This window comes from Haliotis rufescens, unplaced genomic scaffold, assembly GCF_023055435.1.
Source record: "Haliotis rufescens isolate VD_foot unplaced genomic scaffold, xgHalRufe1.0.p SCAF_32, whole genome shotgun sequence".
NCBI classification, from domain to species: Eukaryota; Metazoa; Mollusca; class Gastropoda; order Lepetellida; family Haliotidae; genus Haliotis; species Haliotis rufescens.
In genome coordinates, this window is record NW_025964024.1 from 1,908,000 (window position 1) to 1,929,667 (window position 21,668).

The window sequence follows — 21,668 nt, forward strand, 5'->3', positions numbered from 1 at the left end:
GTTCTGGGGACGAACATCAAACCCTTTGGTTAAAAAGATATGGCAAGACAAAAACGCTCGAGATGAGGCCCTAGCTCGAAAAAATCCCTCACTAAAGCCATCTGGGATATTAGTACGTGAACTCATTCGAAGTCACAATTGCGATGACATTCAGCCTCCAGAAAGTCACTACAAAGGGTTACACCCTCCCTGGACTTTACAAACTCCCAAAGTTGACACTGCTTTAACATCAGAAGTCACTAAAAGAGAAAACCCAACCCTACTACGTTCAGTAGCTATCACTAAAATTCAAACTACCTGGGACAGCTGGGCCCATATATACACTGATGGATCCAAGAATCCTATCAACAACAGTGCTGGTTATGGGATCCATATCCACAGCTCCAAACCCCAAGCACATTCAGTTCGCTTGCCCGATGGTCAGTCAGTATTCACGGCTGAATTGGAGGCAATTCATCATGCACTCAAACTCATACCGGAACTCCCGGAAGCAAAGGCAGTCGTCCTATCAGACTCGCTAAGTGCACTTCAGGCCATCAGTGGAAGAAACTCAAACTCCAGGCCAAACACAGTCAACAATATTCTATACGAATATACAAAACTATCGGACCAAGGGCAACAGGTGGAGCTGTGTTGGATCCCCTCTCACATAGATATTCATGGAAATGAAAAAGCAGACTCACTGGCGAAGCTAGCTCTAGACAAAGCGGATATACAGCCTATTCCCTTTAGTAAACTAGAGATAAAAAGCAAAATCAAAGCCTCCATAGCAAAAAGATGGCAAACCCAATGGGAAGCAAGTAAGATCGGCAGATGGCTATACAAAATTCAACCCAAGGTCCAACAAAAGCCAAACTCATACTCAAATGAAAGGAAAATTGAAACTGCTATCTCACGCCTCAGACTTGGTCACAAAAAGCACTATGACAAGGTTTGTTCATCTTGCAATCAGGCTAAAACCATTGACCACCTGTTACTAGAATGTCAAGACCATGCCCCAGCCCGGGCTAGGTTAAAACAAGAATTGCAGTTAGATCCGCTATCTGTCATAGATCTCCTAAAGCCAAGAGATGCAATAGCGAAGGCCAAACTAACTCTATTTCTGAGAGATGGACAGCTGCTCGAACGTATATAAACAGAGCAGCCAAGGATAAAAATGAAATCATATCAATATAAGAAAATAGAAATCATTTTAATGCAAAAACAGAAATTATGTGAACATCGAACTCACAATAGAGGGACAGGTCAGCCGAAATTGCCTAGGCAGAAGGCGACCTCTTAAACACCTAATGCAACAACAACTTATGTAAGCAACCCCTAAAGCCCCCTCTTGGGTTGCACACACCACTTTCGCACCTTTCGGAAACACATTAAATGGCCTGGCCGGGCCCGTGTGCGAAATACGCATCAGTCGGAAAGCGCACGTTAAATCTCCAAAGTAAGCAAGTAAAGTAAGTAAGTAAGCAACTTTGTTTTACAGTCGTGATGTTTAAGATTATTAACCACCCGGGACAAGTCGATCCGACAGGTTGAATGATACGCAGGATGCAAAAGGAGGTAAGCGCAAGTACGGTACAGAAACTGAATTAAGTTGGGCTCTCTTAGTTTTCTGTATGCTTACACATCATCACGTCATACTGGATTTAATTTAGTTTCTTATTCCAATACTGCTAATCTTTGTCAGTGGCCAGTGAAAGTATCACAAGGGAAAATTCCAATATATACAAAATATACAATTTGTATATATGGTATATCCAAAAATATACAATTTTGTATATATGGTATATCCAAAAATATACAATTTTGTATATATGGATAGATTTTACCACTGCTTTACTCAGTTCCTTTTTACTGGATTCTCACAATATGTGGTTGATATTGAAAATATTACTAATAATACCGACAGTATTATTGCATGTGACAAATATACTTTAAAACTATATGTTCATTATGACAACTATATTTGGAGTGTTTTGAAATAATTGGCATTTATTCATGTTGACAGCATTTTACATAATAAAGTAATAAAAGATTTCAGGAGACTTTTGTAACTGTTAGATATATAATATGTCCGCCTACTGTTTACAAATAAGATTAGAGTAGAGGGAATGATAAGCATAGACTCGTAAGTATTTTATGATATTCATGATAGCTCAAAAGAAACTTTGATTTATGTTTGTAGTACACCCCAAAAAGAGGGATAACACAAGTGATATATTAAGATGACATACAACTTATACATACTTACGTGTATAAACTACTATCAAACAGTGAGGATAACAGGTGTTTGCATACAGGTGAGCGTATCCTGCACCACAGGTTGAACAAACACACGCAAAGGCAAGTTAGTTGTTAAACCCGATTAGCACAAGTCAAAACAGAGAATTTCATCGGACATAACTCCATTTGCTATTTCTGTGGTAGTCACCAATCAACCCATTTATACTTCCAAAAATAGCTTTAACCCTTTTAAAGCTTTTGAGAAATTCAACAGTATGGGTTTGGTCTGACAAAGCAAGAAGCACAAATGGGGGCATGTTTTCGGCCAATGATTAGAGTATTCTTGCAAGTCTAAGGGTCCAACAGGAGTTATTTCTGCGAGATGCTATTTCAAAACCCAAAATTCAGAGGGATATATATGAAAAGAAAAATTGAAAGAATACAAATATAAATTCCTTCCAGGTGAAGGCTGTCACTTGAAATCAAATTAACAAAGCAGATTTTAGTCAATGACACATCTCTTGGGGTAGAATTTCATCTCTGTCACCATGCTATGGTATTTCTGGAAAGGAAAGTTAACTTACAAAGTTGTAATATACGTGAAAGGCTTAATGTTGCTGATTAAGCGCAAAGATATAAACTCTAACTGACTGCTAAGTAACATTCATGTAATATTAGTAATATTCAAATAAGTGTACTTGTTCTAGGTGTGTGTGACGTGGATACATATATCTAAGCGTAAAGAAGAAACGTCAACAAACTTGTAACTATGTATAAAATAATAAATAAGCCATGTCCTTCATATGTAACTGATCTTATACCACCAGCTGTGTCACAGAAGGTCAGTTATAATCTCAGAAACCGCCATGATTTTGTAGTTGCATTTGCACGGACATCTACGTTTAAAAGGTATTATATTATAGATACATTAGGCCAATGGAATAATCTATCATCAGGAATCAGGGATAGTCCGTCAATATCTTATTTTAAAGCTGTCACATCTGAGCAACCTACATCACCACCTATGCACTATAATTGCAGTGAGAGATCTACAAACATATTGCACACTAGACTGAAACACAATTGTAGCACACTAAATTCCAACCTGTTTCGTGTTAATTATCTGATACTATTTCCTGTAAATGCGGAGCTCCTTGTGAAAATTCATTCCATTTCTTCTTCCAATGTACCTTATATGATGATATTAGGGAGACAATACTGACAGCTATCGATAATCTTGGAGGACAAAAAACTCTAAATAGTATTCTTTTTTGTGATCCAAACTTAGACGTTTTCCTGAATACAAAAATATTCTTGTCTGTACACAAATTTATAGAAACGACTAACAGATTCAGTAGCTAGCATATTATTGTTTCCAAACTGTTAATCATTAATATTGTTAAATCTATATACAACACTAACATGTATAATATTAGCATATGTATGAGATGCACACTGTCTTCACTTTCCAGCACATTGTACATATCCTTCATATGAGCACTGTATATAAAATTATATTGCGCACTATGTTTCCACAATGTGATGCTTCAACTGTAAATTGTTAATTTTCATTATGCAATATTATGTATAACTGTATATAGGGAGAAGGTGGTGCTGCACTTGTGCCCAATCCCTTTGTCTTTTTGGACAATACAATATGAATAATAATAATAATAATAAGCAACCAATGTATTATGATCAGGGTCCATTGGTATCCCTTCAGCAAGTGCGAATCAGGTCCTAACACATCTGTTTTGTCATGTATCACGCGCTATACAGTCGAACCTCGCCTATCCGGAAAATTGCTTTTTCTAAAATGTTGTCCAGTAGTATAGGTAATGGGGGTTCTGGCTCACTTCCACTGGAGCCAGATTTATTACCTATACTGCTACTACAGGTGGCATTTTTTATGCCAAAATGATTATGCGATTTAACGATAGTCATAAGTTGTATTAAACGAAACATCAATATTAATTAATAATGGATAAAATTTACTATAGCCCACGAGGATATTGGAAAGGTGTAGGAGCAATAAAAAAATTAGCCACCGCGGCTAAGGTATCTAAAGATGTGGCCAAGGATTGGTTAAAGAAACAGGCGATGTGGCAAATATACTTACCGGCACCGCGTTATATACCGAGGAAGAAGTTTGATATTTTTACGACGAATGAAGTTCATCAGGCTGACCTCTTGTTTCTTCCCCACGATAAGGTAAAACGCAAAACGTATAAATACGCTTTAACCGTAGTGGATGTGGCTAGTCGATACAAAGAGGCTGAGCCATTAACATCGAAAGAATCAACAGAGGTAGCTAATGCACTGAGCCGCATATATAAACGCGGACCACTAAAATGGCCAAAGCTATTTCAAGTAGATCCCGGTCGCGAGTTTATGGGATCGGTAACTAAACTGTTAACAAAGCATGATGTCGAAATCGTCCGTGGTGAAAGAGAGGCCCACCGCAGTCAAGCTATCGTTGAAAGATTTAACAGGACATTAGAGGAACGTTTGTTTGGCTATCAGTATGGGATCGAAATGAAATCCGAGCGATTGAGATCAACCGAATGGGTGACATGATTATCAGCCGTTGTATCAGCGCTGAATAATGAAGTAACGAGATTAATAGGGAAGAAACCATCCGATGCTATTAAAATGAAATCCGTGACTTCCGAATCTTCAGCACCGAGGAGAGGCAAAGAACGAAAACTTCCGGATAGAGTAAGGGTAAGATATTTATACCAGGCCGGTGAACTCGAAGGAGGCCTATGTCGCGCAACCGATCCCATATGGTCCCTTAAGACGTATAACATTAGTAGATTGGTTTCGAAAGAAGGAGAGCCTATTCTTTATTATCTTCAAGATGGACCGGGTAGGGCATTTGTACGAGAAGAGTTGTTCATAGTTCCCGACGGTACGGTATTACCACCATAACCATAAGCATAGGTAGTTACACCATCATTATCAATCCATCTCTTTGTATCTAAGGGGGATAATGATGTCTTGTTCATTCTTAATCCATATATCCTATGATTGTAACTTCTTAAAGAGTTCATCTCGTGTTTGAACGTTCTACCGTTAAATAATGATTCTTTATACTGTTCGTGTTTGATATGCTTTTTTACAACATACTTCTTAACACCCTTAGCTTTTCTTATCTCCCCATTATCGGACTTCTTTATAGAATACATCTTAGGTCTTAATCCTACATACTCCGCTATAGGGGTCCCAGCACATTCATCCTTCATCTTACCCAACACCTTTTTATTTACAACGCTGTGCAGTGGATTATCTTTAGGATAATCGCTCGTGTCGTACATATCTATTTTTTCTGCCATATCTTTATACACATCCTCGGTTTGTATTTCCATCAACAAAGAATCTGTGTCGGTATATAACACCTCGCATCTATCACCGTATTGCTTCTTAAGTTCGTTGTAATAAAAGTCATACATTAAGTGTTTTGACAAGTCGAGAATACTCATACCGACGTACACAGGTCTGTTGAATTTTATATTACTCTTCTGCATATGCAACGCGGCTAAGTCGTTATCGAATATCTTGCTTCTGTTAAAAGCCGGACTGGCTATAAGTTTCCTGAGTCTTTCTTCCTCATTAGATCTGACTAATTTAACATCAACACGCTTCCTTAGATTCTCCATAGTTTTACCAAATACCGAGTTATTCATGAGCTTATATAGATTCTTTTCGAAACCGCTGGTAGCTATCTTTCGTAAATCTGTGTTCAACCTTATATAGGGCTCCATCCAAGGGCTTTGATCAAACTTTAGAACTCTGTGTATTTTCTTAAGTTTCATACCTAACGATAGATACAACTGGAGATTTATGTAGTGAACTATATATTTTGTTTTATCCCTCAAATTTGGTACGAGTTTTTCTACGTTAGCTAATCTACTATTACCCATCAAGGAGCGTTGATATTCCGACATCCAATCTTTATTAACCATTAATCTTTCGGGAGCTAGCGGATAACTGTTATGATCTTAATGTAACGAACTTGGATATTCCAAGTCAACTTCTAGTATGTACCCTTTATTCACATCATTCACATTGATATCATTCACTTCGATATCATTGACCCATTCAAAACCACCCGTGGGTAAAGGTTGACTCATAGCCCATCCGTACAAATTGTTAGCGTCGAGATATAATATATGCGTGTCAGGTTTACTAGGATCGTATCCTTCCACTAATTTATTATTAGCCTTAGGATACCTTTTAGCTGCCATCGATATACCACCCCTTATCCTTTCTCAATAAACAAGTGCATATCGTAATCTGTGAGTAATTTTAGTTCTACGCCGGTCTTCTTCAACAATGCATCCCACGATAGTCCGGGACTGGAATAGTACCATGCCGGGTCCAAGCCGTATTGTTTTAAACATGTCTTTCTAAATATCTCGAATATATCGGCGAGTAACAGTACATCGGTTTTTAAGTACAGATCGTGATAATCGCCTAAATTCTTACAACCTAATATATCCCAGACCGTCAGAGCGTGTTCATAATCGGCATCTGTTATTCTAGATTCTGTTAAGTTACTATAGAATGATTCGAGGGGTGGTAATTCAGTTTCTTCGAATCTAGACCAATCATCCATATATTCGTAAGGATATACACCTTTTCTCAGCAACAAATGACGAGTTATCTTATCGGTATATTTATTTGTTATTGCAAAGTCATCGGGATTGTTTGCATTAGCTAAATTGTCCAGGGAAGATTACAGAAACTGTACGGAGTTTATGAATCTAAGCCCATTACTTTGCTTTATTCTAGATTTCCCATCCTTGTCCCTATAATGTATAGGTTTAGTCAACGAGAACGATATGTATTTTTCCATATTGTTAGGAATGCACGTTAAACCGCCGTCGGTCTTTGAGATAGCTTGCATAATGAGATGTGAATCGTATCCCCTAAGGTTATGAAACACAACAGGGATGGGTATTGTTTGAGAATTCATTTTTAGTTTCAAGTTACACTCGTTATGAGCGGCTCCCCGATAATTACCCGTGACGTGACAATGATCTCTTACTGAATCCCCATCCAGGGGTTTATTACAAACGTGACAACTCGTTGACTTCTTATGGGCCCTCCAATCATCCCTCGTCATACGCATGGGTTTCTTACACGATAATTTTTGCCTGATTATTCTCTCTTCATTTTGTAGATATTCTAGGAACTTTCCCGCTGCATCGGGACCTCTGTAAATCACGGGAGTGTTTGTTTTCCCATCATACCTTACAACTATATATCCAAACCCACAAGGAATATGTTCTTGAGTTTTGTAGGTAAAACTACTATCAGTATTGCTATGGTTGGTATTTTCTATGGGTTTGATAAGCGCTTCGAAGTCGGCGTAAATTACGTACGGTACTGGCATTTGATTACAATAATGTTCAAATTTTAATATATTTTTTCCCTCTTTAGGCATATCAATCCTGATAGCATTCTGTCCAACACCTCTACAGTCTTCTTTATGCGCTTCTAATAGATCTTGTCTGCTGTACCCATGCAGGCATCTTTCGCAGAAATATTTCTTTTCTTTATGTTTCGTTTGATCGTATAATAGCCTGTTTAAACTCTTTATCCATGTATAATGATATTTTCCATCTTTTTCGATCAGAAATGAATTGATTCTGGGGATATTTTCCGGAGCGGAGCTTATCCTGTGTACAACAATTCCTTTAGAATGTCCAAAAACTTTTATAGCTAAATTATTTTGCTTTTCCACCTTATCAATTTGTGATATTGGTGTAGGTTCGTCTATACCATCGAAGTTGAGTCCATCGTTTTGGGGATAGCTAGAAGGTCTATCCGGATTTTTGTCTACGGGGAACAATGCAGATTTTATCATCATTCTTAAACAGTCATCGGATTTATTTTTTACGTTAATTATGGCTTTTTTCTTCTTATAATACGGGGGTAAATCTATATAAGATCCACCTTTGAAGGGCATATAATTCGCTATATCTAAATATAAACTATCGATTTTATCCCCACCCCAACCAGAACCTCTATTAGTCCAGCGTTCTAAAGTTTCCTGTATCCTCTGAATTGATGTATCTAATGATGAGTTTATAGTATCGGATTCGGTTATAACTTCTTGATTGCTTCGGAAATATGGTTCGGTATATTCGGTGCTATCGTCCGTGTTACTTTTACTCAATGTCATTTTAATCGTCAGCTGGTATTTTATACTATGTAAATCATCTAATTCCTCGTTAATTTTACTCGATATGATGGGCTTAATATCGTTAACATCCATGTTGGAATTAATATCCATCTTCCAACCTCTTAGATATTTACCAACGCCGGTGGATGTGGGTACAAATATTAATTCTTGTTGTTGTTGTTGAATATCATCAACATCATCATTATGTTGAATATCATCATCATTATCATTATTATCTAGTAAAGCGATCAATTCAGCTCTTCTTATTCGAGAATAACCTCTCAGCCCACTGTTTCTCGCTCGAACTTTGAGTTCTCTAACAGTCTGGGGTGGTCTGTTGTATTCCAAACCGAGTAAATCAATCAATTCAGCTTTTCTCATACGAGAATATCCACGTAGGCCACTTTGCTTTGCCATAGCCTTCAACTCTCTGACAAAAACCATTGTGGTTGAATGGTATATACAAAATGATTCATTTGTCTAAATGGTTGTTTTTCATATATAAATACGTATTCTCCCCAACCTATTCCTCTCATTGATGTAATCTCTCTTCCTAGCATAAATAATCTGCTTCCTGACCTTATCAGCACCGTGACTCTTACATAAACTGTAACTACATTTGACTCCAATCCCACATACAGAACAAACGTAATTTTTAAAACCCTTTCTGATGTTATAAGCGTGAGTGCCACAGTAAATACCCACCGATGGCTTCTGACATTGAATCGATTTCCCCATGAGTGTATATTTGCATAGATTCATGGTTATACACATATCATATCATTTGTCTAAAAGGTAAATCACATCTACACTAGTGTATAGCTGAAAATCAATAGAGCAGATAACCCCATAATCACAAATGTGACCTCTCGCTCTCTCTGAGCCTCTGACGGTGTATAAAACTGACTCATTGTTGGTCTCGGTATTGGGTCGAGTAAACGAGAAAGTATTCGTGCATGGCAGATTCAACATCCTTAAACGTTTGAATTGAATGTCCTTCCTTAATCAGTTTTTCATGAATAAAGTCTAATCTCTTCATTCTCTGCTGTGTATATTGTAACTGGGCTGCTTGGTATTGTTCTAAAGCTTCATTATGTCGTTTACGCTCCTCTTCAACTTCTTTAGCGTTTGATTCCCTCATACTGGAAAATAAATAATTACTCCCCGAAAAAGCTAGAGCATTAACAACAGCTCCACCGACCATCATCGCAATTGTTGCCATGTTTAATAATATAAAATATTCAAATGTTTAATTACTTCATTATGTCTTCCGGGATAAGTCCTTGTTTGATGAGCATATCCTTCGTTGCCATTGCTAATCCAATATCCAGAATCATCATACCTATATCAAATCCATTAAAATCTAGCTTGGGAGGTGTGGCTTTAGTAATCATTTTAGCCATACGAGCATAGCCAATGGCCAAGCCGGTGACCACCGCTGAATGATATGTCGCGTTTACCAACATTTTACCGTCTGTAACTGGAGTAGTCATGCTTCTTATAGCATTATAAGAGGACTAACCTCTAATTGAACTTGTTGTTGTGGCGGGGGTGATGTTTTCTCTTCTCCGGTCTTATAAAAGAACCATACAGCCACTATACCAGCAACTCCTACTAGTGCCCATGTTTTAATCGGATTAATATTTGAATTATTTATTAATTTTGCTTTGCACGCCAGCCCTCCCTTTCTTCCTGCGGCTATTTTTTGGGGGTTCTTAGTAACTCTAGCTTGTTTTTGTGTTTTCTCATTCACAGGTGGTTCCTCATTCACTTGTTGTTGTGTGTTCACTTGTTGTTCCTCGTTCACTTGTGGTTGTGTGTTCACAATCTGTGGTGTCACCTGTTGTGATTGTGTCTCCATTATTAATTTGAACTTCGTTATTATTAAGTGGGCACGTATGTTTAAATTGACAATACCTAGCCGTTATTAAAGCTGTGGTGAACGGAGCTAAAAACATTCCGAATCTATGATAAAACTCACAGCTCACTGAGCTTATAGCGTGTTCGATGAATGGGTCTTTCTCGAGAGATTCGCATAAATACATGCGATGTTCTGCCGGGATGGGGAGAAACGTACTAGCTACGACTGTGTATAGTTGTAATATAGAAGACCCTATCGTTTTAGTCATGGTAGCTCCCAGTCTAGACTCGTAGCGCGCGTACAGTTTTTTAATCTCTTCGTCGGTCATGTTATCAATTTTTTCGATGGTATAATTTTCTCCCAAATATTGAGAACATTTTCCACCGGCTACCAAAGCGGCGTGTCTTTCTCTATGTTTATCTAAAGATTTATCTAAAGATTTATCAACATCAGATTCTTTGAGCATTTGTTCGATGAGTTCGTCGCATTCCATAATGTAATACCTAAGGAGATATTTAAGTCTAACATAATATAATATGACATATCCAATACATTCCGTAATAAAGAACTGTTGCGAAAGAATGAGGATTTCGAACCACATTTTATGTCATATTAACTGCTAATGTTCAATTTGCTATAATTTTGCTATATTTGCTACATTTTGCTATAATTTTGCTACAATTTGCTACATTTTGCTAAGCAATTGCATAAGCAGCTGGTTGATCGGTTTTTAATACGAGTTTACAGTGCTTCGTTGCCGCTAACTGTTTTCTGACTTTATCTCGTTCGCCCTTGGTATAAATGACGTCATTTTCGCGTAGACATTCCTCGAATGAATCTCGATCTTTGCAATGAAACAGCGCTACCCATTTTGTCTGCTCTCTGAGATCTTTCAGGACAGAGTTGTATTTTTGAGTAAGAACCCAAACGCTATGCTGAGTATGCCGACCGGAGAATGCTAAATACGAAAGCATATCTTTCTTTTTTGTTAATTCTTTACTCGCGCTGCAGTCGTCTATTACGAAAAGGGTTGATTCTCCTTTGTATTTTTCGTGACATACTCGGAGTCAGTCTTGTAATCGATCGCCCGGATCGACTCTGTGTACCCCGTCATCATTCATTACCCAATCTCTCGATAGGTAGGTTTTATTAACGCTTATAGTCGGGCACAGAATAATAATATGATCGAAAACGTCCCGATAATGACTTTGTAAAATATCTAGAATAAAAGCTGTTTTTCCGCAGCCCATTTGCCCGCATATGATAGCGCAGTGCAGATCTTTAGGCAAAAGATTATCAATAGATTGCTTGCACGAATCTCCCATTCTGTATATTAAGTTGCGCATCCATAATCACGTACAAATATATGTTTAATTTACCAGCCGATTCCTGGAGCTTCGTTATCTGTATGGTGGCACCCTCGCTAGCATTTTCTATTCTCCTCCCACTGCCGTGTAGTTGGTCATCGTCCGTTGTTCGCATGTCGAGCCATAGCGCGTACTTCGTTGTGAGGTATTCACCCATCGATACACTCCCGAGAGACAGATCTTTCACGACCGCGTTAACTTCCGGAGAACGTTTTATAGAAGGAAGTTTTTTAATCTCATCCCACTGGTGATACGCTAGCATTCCTTGGCTATATAGATGATTAGGAACGCCCTCGATAGTCAATTCTACTTTTGTAATCTTGGGATTGTAAAACTTCTCGGTATTTCTTTTAAACGCATCGGAGGGGTCCTCGAACAACATTAAAATACCCTTCAGCGACCTCGTGGGAACGTTTAGATTGATATTCCACATCGTATCTTTTTTGTCCCTCGTGATCTTTCGGTGTCGCAGCACGCGATCGTACAAAATGGCTAAACTTCCGGAATACTGGTTACGAATTTGTCTGGCTAATTCGGGATCCGTTATCATATCGTACTCCAGCGAGATATTGTCAATGGAATATCTAGCATCTTCATTAGCAGATCTGATTACTCTGCCGTAGTCATTAAAAGTGAGTTCGTATTCTAACCTATCGCCTAGGGATGCTTGATAAAAGGGCATGTGGGAATCTAGTAATTCAAAGTCTAGGGGAATATAGAATCTGTTACCTAATGCGTCGGCAACGGCCTTATCTTTTTCGTTGGTATCAAGACCATTTTCAGCGCCCACGCGCAGTCTCAATGTGTTCTTATTACAAATACCTTGGTACTGTAAGTTTTCCCGCTCTTTATCCGTTCTCCAGAGATCCATGTAGCAATAGTATACATCGCTATCATCGATACTCAAAACCTCATTACCGCTAATTTTAATCGCGATTTTCTTAACAATAGCACGACCTATGTTCTGAACGGGCTCCCTGTTAACGTCAGCAGAAGTCAAACTAATCGTAAATGCTAGTCGGACAGTTCCCGGAACTAACACATCGTGTGCGCCGAGATTAGGAAAGCGAACCAGAAGCGTTTGATTCTGATCTATGGTACTAGGGTTATTTGTTATAGTTACAGACTGACGAATTGCTTTGACCCCTAATGGATCTCGAAGTCTACGTTGTGGGTTTAACTTGTGTCCGTATTGCGAAGACATTGTTTATATTGAAATTATGTACCCTATGTTTAATATAAAAATTGCTAATTTTGAACATAATGACTTTGATCTAAGTACCTTTGATGACTTTGATAACCAGAATCCAATCGAAGATACTGATGAAACCAACTTTGGTGGCACGAATCTTAACGATGAAATTTTACAATCAACCGTCAATGATTATAACGATGCCTTAAAAGAAGATACCCCAATAGGTCGTGACTATTCAAAGTTTGAGATAGATAGTAAAGGAATATTGCGACTGCGTGGCGCTCCGGATATTGATCTTATGCATTCTCGTACTCGTAAGCCCCTAGCCTTGTCTACGATAGCCACTAAACACGGCATCAGCACTGTTCGTGATAAATTAGGTTTTGTGGACTACCGACGACTTTCCGCGAAGACTACTAAGGTTCTTAGGACTGTGCGTTCTGAACTTGGTAATACAGATGATTTGGAGGCTTCCTCGAAGGTGGCCTCAGACGGACTCGGAGAAATACCTATTACGATAATTCCACTTTACAGGTATCGGAGTTTAGTATTAGGGAATTACGAGGTCTTGACAAGGCAATGCGAACAATGCGGGGAGAACTCATCAATAATATAGCCAAGATATCCGAAATCGACAAGCATATAGCTCAAGAGAAAACAAAACTTGAACAGGCGGGCGATGGGTTCAGTAGACGCCGCGTAGCTGAAAGATTGCGTAACTTAGAAGACGAAAGATTGGCCCGCCTCGAAGCAGCTTCCAGTAATAGAAAGGCACTTCGTTCGCAAATCAGTCGAATTCGAGATACTACACAGCAAAAAAAGTGTAGGTTTCCGTCTTCCGGAAACCTTCCGGATACCTACCCATTTTGGATCCGGCCCGGATACCTTCCGGAAACCTTCCCAAAAAAATGTCAAAATTTGGGGGGTGCATTTTGTTCACTTAAGTGTGAAACACATAAAAAAATTAACTTGAAAATACCAAGCAATTTGAAGGTTGTTGAAGGCATCTGGTAGGTTTCCGGAAGGTTTCCGGAAGGTATCCAGATGCAAATTTTCTTCATGACTTGCTTCTGGTAAAAAATGTTAGCCTGTGCATTACAGGTAGCTGTTGTAATATTCTGGGTTACTTTAATGGTAAATATCCTCCTAAAACATTTTTGGAGAAGACAATTGTTCAATTTCATATGTTGTCCTTTTCAGATGTTAATGGTATTTAATGAACAAACATCAGTTCTTGTATAATGATATCCTTAAATTTCATGTCCAGACTTCCAGTTTGTACTGAGAAAAAGAAAAAGTCATTGACAATGTGCTCACTTGGGCCTTTGGTCCTAGTGAGATGATAATAAGACTATTTGTAACGGCACATGTACTTGTTATATCCAAAATACTAACTTCATTGAAATTTGCCTCACCCTAGTTTTATGGTACTACAGTAAGCTCTTCCTCAGTTACTGTGAATTCTTTTATTAAAAGGGATTGAGAGTTAATTTGACACTGGAGTTGTAACCACTGCACATATATGTGTATTCAAATAATATAATAACTATGTGCTTAATACTTCACAAATATCTCCAGAAATAGGCATTTTAGTTATAATTGCAGAAATACTTTATAAATGACCCCTTCACTATTGCCTTGATCTTACACTTCAACCCTTCAAGAGTTATCACTTTTGAGTGTGAATTTGACCTTCAATATCAGTGATAAATATTTCCAAAACATTTCAAAGAGCTATCCAGCACATAAACCAAATATGCAGTCCTTTGGTAGAATTCAACATATCATTGACCAAAATATGGAAGTAATGTAACCAGTATATATATTAGAGTTAGTAAGACTTCTGCAGAAAAGGCAATTTAGGGGAAAATGTAGTATATATAGATCACACACGACCCTTTTCCAACTTCGACCCCTGTCCAAAGGAAGAGTTAGACCACCAACAAACTTTTTGTCTGGTTGTGACTTTGACCTTTGACATAACAGATCAATGTGTCATCAGACGTTTTCAGAGCAAAGGAAACATGTGTTATTTATCTTGAGATGCCCAAGCAATGCATGGTTTCATAAGATAAGTGTGGCTATTAAACTGAGGCAAAATCATGAAACATCCCCATTTACACAGCTGGCAAATGAAACATAAGCAACAATCAAATTATCAATTTCTTTTATTCATATGCCTATAGTATATCGCACATTGAACAGTGTTCACATGATGGTTCCTGATGCAGTATGCAATTTCATCCTATTCTTCAATACTCATAACAGAGTGTGATAACCGTTCGCTTGACAGTACCTACGGATTATGTTCACCAGTTCAGAGAACTTACTTTCCCTCAATCCTCCTTTTCTTTCTATATTGCCATGGATGAACAGGAACCAGGATGAGGGGATACCAGTTAGACTCTATCTCTGCTGCATTGTGTTAGTAGAATTGTGAACTTTCCATTTGGTGTTTGGGTCCACATTTAAAGACAATAAGTCCCATTTATCATTCCTTTCAAGTGTTTACCATATGGCTCAAGACAAGAATTTCCTGAAAGTCCTGGAAGAATTCCACTCCAGCTTGGCATTGGTTGGTCTTCTCACATTAGCCAGACCAGCCTTTGTGTGTCCCAGTACCATTTGGCATACAACTTCTCGGTCGGCCTCCATTGAAATAACAGGACCCTCGTCATCGCTGTCTGCAAATCACCTCTGATATCTGAAGGGGTGCACCCTCTGTTTAGGACTCCCTTGTCTGGTCCTTCCAGACTGTCAACCTGGAGTACTCATCCAGGGATCTCAAGCAGGACTTCAGTTTCTGCAGCATTATGTAAAAAGATTTGAGCAATCAAACATTTAAGATAATCACATCTCAAATCTCAACCAGACAAACCAGTGACTAATGTTATGAACTCGGTCCAGACAAACCGATGATAACTATTATGGACAATATCCCACATCACTGTGGTATGATTACATGCGATCAATGAGCCTACTCAATCACTTATCTATTAATTAGGCTTGGAATGCTGGGAATCTTTTTAAGAGCTGTCATTTAGTGATTGTTTCAACTCATCAACATGGAAAAATATATATTTACAATCCTTGTCATATAGCCAAACTATTGCTGGATGCAATGTTAAATAAATGAGTTGGCTTTAACACTGCTTTGAACAGTATTCCAGATATATCAGTGCATGTTAGCTTGATGTGGGAAGTGATGCAGGTCTTTGATGAATCCCACGAGCATGTGTATAATGCTGACAAACCTAGCAACATAATCGGGGAGAACCAGGATTTGAACCCATGACTATAGGTTTCTGCTAAGCCCAAGAGATGCAACTCTGCACAGAAAATTGTAGTGCCTTAGATAATAGGACATCCGTGCCCACAGCGATAAGGAACAAACTGAAGACATATTTGCAAAATAACCATATGAACATGTGAACCAAACAGAATAATTTCAAAATATTTACCACTCACTGTTGCTCTTCTATGGTCTTTCTTTGCATTGATGCTGCACAGATGACTGTCTCTTTTATTCATCCGGACATTCTACAAACATAAGTAGCATTCACATCACAGAAAAATGTCCAAACTGTACATGTTGTACATTTGATTCAAATGAAAAGACCCCGGTTGTGATTCCGACTTAGAACCACCCTAATCATAATAATTCATGTCAAACATTCAGAGATGACATTTATCCCCATATTTAACAAATGTCAAAACAATATTTTGACAACAAAGTCAGGGTCATTCAACACATACATTACATAGGAAATTACTTGCTCGACAATGCAGAGAGATCCTCACCGAGGTGAATATCATTCCATGAATTATTGCCAATTTTTCTTGAAATGCAGATTAATGCAATGCAGTATTTACTTTTATTTCTAGGCTATTTGTTTGGCTTTTCCATGGCACTGTTTTGACAGAGATCTAACCTTGAAATGACACTTTGTTCAGAAATGTTATAAATAAGAGAATACTTTATTATTCCCGAGAAAATTTGGGTTACATTGTAAAAGCACAGAGAAACAAGTATAAGATTCATGATTTAAGTTAAATACACTCGACCCGTGAAGATTCCGGGGTAGAATAGGTCTTCAGCAACCCATGCTTGCCGTAAAAGGCCATTATGCTTGCGTGAAAGGCAACTAACGGGATCGGGTGGTCAGGCTCGCTGACTTGGTTGAAGCATGTCATTGATCCCAATTGCGTGGCTCGATGCTCATGATATTAATCACTGGGTTGTCTGGTCCAGACTCAATTATTTACAGACCGCCGTCATATAGCTGGAATATTGCTGAGTGCGATGTTAAACAACAAACCAACCTAAATACACTCATACATACACACAGAAACACAACATCCAAACACCAGGGTTAGAAATTGGCACTAGTCATTTTGACATTTTAAAGGTTTTGCTATATGCTATCATTTTAGGACTAGTGGACTGAAAGTGTTAGTTCCTACCGCTGCAAACACTAATCAACTAATGAATTGGGTGGTCAGACTAGGTTGTCATCATACTCTGAGGGCATGGAACTTTGCTGATAATAACAATCACTAGATTGCCTGGTCCATGTTCAATTATTTACAGGCTGCCATCACAGAGCTGGACTATTGTGAGTGTGATGTTTCACATTGCATTGAAATATACCATGATGAATACATGTAGTTTGTATTTATCACAAACAAAAATACTCACTCAATACTTGGTATCCTCCCTGAGGATGTCTGTGAACCTCCCCACAAACCCTGAACATGCTGAAACAGAAAACAACTAACTTGTCTTTATCCTTTCAGTGTTTCAGTGTGAATTTGTTAAAGATTGATAAGCTGTCATTATTCATTGTGATCCATATCTCACTTTCAGGCGGTTCAGGTGGCAACACATGATTGGAATTGAATGCCACATTTTGTTTGACATGCACTTTGCCAGATTTATACCCTTGGTAACTAACCCTCATCATCAAATCCCAGCGTTATGTTGAGAATAAGGACACGACCCTTAAAAGTCCTGCACCTGTAGGCTAGCTCTTATGCAAGCCCAAATAGAAATACTATGTCACAACAAACACTTGATCATAATAATAACAAAGGGTTTCCGAAAACAACAAAACTAAAAGGCCCTTGACGTTTACAGTAGTAACATGGAGATCAGGAAAATATCTAAATCAATCCATTCTATAAGATCTCTGTATAGAAATCATGGAACATTATGTCTCGAAGCCCTGCTACGTACCTGGCATCTGCAAGCTGCTCTTCCTTCCTTCGGCTGCCAATCGAGTTTTCGAAATACTCGACGTCCTCGTTGTGGATGGCTCAGGTGGATTTCGACCGGGATTTCCGTGTTAGAGGTGATTGAGAACAATGTTTCGATACACGAGGTAAGCATATCGCAATCAAGCATCACGGTGTGCATCGATTACGCGGTTTGAGTGTTTGTTTAGATTTTGTGTTCCAAAATGGCGCCCTCGGTCATACAGGGAATTATGGGTAGACTTGCTTGTCCCGGAATAACACGAGTTGGTCACGAATGACGAGCGGTCATTTCTGCAGCAGTTACGGAAAGAGACGAGGTTGGCCGATTACAATTCATACACGCCATATTGGGAGCCGCGGGGATTTCGACAGTGGGCCGCGTCCCAATCAAACCCTCTCATCCAAAACTTAATAAACCAAAACATCAGCCCCAAAAACCAAGCTCTAGCTCGTAAACACCCCTTACTTACCCCAATATCCCAAAGAATAACAAACTACCTAAATGAACACCAAATTAAAAATCTTAAACAAAACTGCAAACAATCAAATATCTTCACCCCTAAACTTAAAATACCCAAAATAGACACAACACTAGCTAGCCAAATAAATAAACAAACCGACCCAAACATAGCTAAAACCACCACACTAGCATACATACACGAAAATTGGCCAAATTGGTGTCACATTTACACGGACGGATCCTCAGATCCGACCTCCAAACACACAGGTTTCGGAGTCCATACCACACAACCAACTAAAACCACACAATCCTTCCGACTCCCAAACAACCAATCAATATTCACGGCAGAACTAATGGGCATGGCCTCAGCCCTCCATAATCAAGAATCCAAAAACCACAAAAAAATCCTAATACTTACCGACTCCCTAAGTGGACTGCAAGCCCTCCAAAACAAAAATACCAAAAACCGACCTAAATTAATAAATCAAATACTTAAAAGCTCCAACGACCTAACTAAGGCAGGCAAACAAATAACCTTCTTGTGGATACCCGCCCACGTAGGAATATACGGTAATGAAAACGCAGATAAAGCAGCTAAACTATCCCTCAAAATCCCAGAAATAAGCTTAAACTTACCCATCTCAAAATCAGAAATTAAAAGTGTAAACAAGCAAAAAATCACCAAAAAATGGCATAACCTATATCTAAACTCAAATAGCCAAATCAAAAAAGTGCTCAGCAAACCACTAACCAAACCAAAAATTCTCCATCCATCCAAAAAAATCGACAGAGTAATCACTAAACTCCAAACAGGACACACCAACCTAAATAACCACCTAAAAAAATTTAAAAAACACACTACAGGTAACTGCAAACAACCAGAAACCCCAGAACACGCACTCATCCACTGCACACACTACCTAACACATCGAACCGCATTACAAACCACCCTCAATCTAAACAAGGCTCTAACTCTAGAAGCAATACTAAACCCACAAAATAAACTAGAAAACTTCAAGGCCTTAGGCGTATTCTTAATCAAAACGGAACTAATAAAACGCATCTAAAAACACAATAACTCACCAAATCAAAATCACATAAACAAACAAACATCCACCATACCCAGCTCCCTTAGTTCTCCTCCCCAATCCCATCGGCATCTATTCCAAATCTCAAAATTCCCAAATTCTATATAAGCAACCCCTAAAACCCCCCTCTTGGGTTGCACAGACCACCTTCGCCCCTTTCGGAAACACATTAAATGGCCTGGCCGGGCCCGTGTGCGAAATACGCATCAGTCGGAAAGCGCACGTTAAATCTCCAAAGTAAGTAAGTAAGTTCGACAGTGTGTATTAGGAAGTATATCTATGTGGTGTATGGAATATGCGTTTGCCTACCATGCCAGGCAGTGTGACAAGGGATATCCCAGCGGATGTAATATTCCTACAGCAGAAATGTTTCACAACCTCGATTGCAGGGAGCTGAAGACGTGACATATTCAGACAGAGACCATAATACATAGACTGTTATATGGTCTCTGATTCAGGTAAGGAATATGTTAATAATATTAATCACGTATTAAAGTTATTTATCTTCTGTAAGCCACTTATTCTGTTTTATATATGTTAGTAAATGTTAGTAATTTTTGTAGGATAAGCAATCTACCTAACTTATGTTAATCCTTGCTAATGTATATGATGTAGAAATACGTTTGCTTACTTATATTCCTTTATCTAGATACTCTAAAGTGACTCATTTTTTTAGTTCATACCGTACCGACTAAACTTACTTTTGCAGGTGCGAAGAATCAAGAACAAATTAAATGACAGGAGTTTTGCAACAGTGAACATTGTGAAATGGAAGATAAGACATTTGAAATGTATGGATATTTTCACTTGAACTTGTTGAAGAATACCGTGATGACAACTTTATCATGTTGGGAATTTTGGCAGTGGGGTAGCCTAGTGGTTGAAGTGCTGAAGACCAAGGTTCGATTCTTGTCATGGGTACAATGTGTGAAGTCTATGTCAGGTGTCCCTTGCTGTGGTATTGCTAAAAACAGCGTAAAACCCTCCCCATTCATGTGGGGATTCCGGGTTGGAATTGGTCCCCATCAACCTATGCTAGTTGTAAGAGAGGGTTATACTATAAAGGGAAATAACACCTAGCCTACTATTGCCTGGTGAAAACAGCACCTTGTTATTTTTTTTACCTCGGGTCTGAATATGCCCGAATACATGAAAATTAAACTTGCATGGTCACTTGTAAACACAAATAACTGAGAAATGTTCAAAAAGGTTTACATTAAAAACTAGCATCTACTCGCCGACTCTGATTTGGAGATGCAACTAAACTTATTGTGAAAATATAATATTCTTTGATTTCTTTGAAGTAAAATAAATGCAATTAAACTTGCAAACACAAATAATTGTTAGATGTTAATCACCTAAAAATAGTTTACATTAGATATTAGCCTCTGCTCAAATTTACTCATGATTCTGATTGGGAGGTGCAACTAAACTTATTATTGAAAGATCACATGCTTTGAAGTCTTAAGTAGCTTTACTCAGATTAGCTCAATGTCAAGCTGAAACTGAGTCTGGCGAAAATTACAAGAAACTGGACAACAGGTATACTATATATGTCATATTTATTTTAGTAAGTAGGAAATAAATAGTAATTTTATAGAAATTTCATATATATATCTTTCGGCCAGGAATCAACATGTCTCTCCAGATAACAGACAACAATTAGTAGCCCTTTTTGCCAAAACAAGGTGCTGTTTTCGTCCGAGAAATCAGTGACATTTTGCTGAGGTGCCGTTTTAGCCTCACCCATAAGAGATAACCTAATAGATCAGGTGATCAGGCTCGGTGACCTGGTTCATGGCATCTGACAGTAACCATCTAACAGTGTGGATTGATGTTCACAATATCAATCACTGGATTGCTCTACCTTTAGAATACAGTACCTTACTTTTCAAACAGGTCACAGTACCCTGTGGTGTAATTCGTAGTATTCTGTTGCCTGACACACTGGCAAAACAATGCCTTGTGATGTCAGGGGTCATTGGATGTGCATATATGCTCTTTTCAGTGGTCTATCGTCTCCACACGCTA

General features: G+C 38.4%; 1 protein-coding gene and 1 long non-coding RNA gene across 4 annotated transcripts in view; both read right to left on the reverse strand.

The window, feature by feature from the left end:
* LOC124126530 (NXPE family member 3-like) overlaps positions 1 to 21,668 on the reverse strand; it is a 71,510-nt gene that overhangs the window by 24,926 nt on the left and 24,916 nt on the right. The gene's annotated exons all lie outside the window — the stretch shown is intronic.
* LOC125371951 lies at positions 15,005 to 18,462 on the reverse strand. Of its 2 annotated transcripts, none has more exons than XR_007217917.1 (4): positions 18,070 to 18,462; positions 17,533 to 17,591; positions 16,295 to 16,373; positions 15,005 to 15,636 (listed from the first exon to the last, which is right to left on the reverse strand). It is a non-coding gene; the product is annotated as an uncharacterized LOC125371951 (long non-coding RNA). The 2 variants fall into 2 exon arrangements; XR_007217916.1 differs by having other exon boundaries at positions 15,006 to 15,636; positions 16,302 to 16,373; positions 18,070 to 18,457.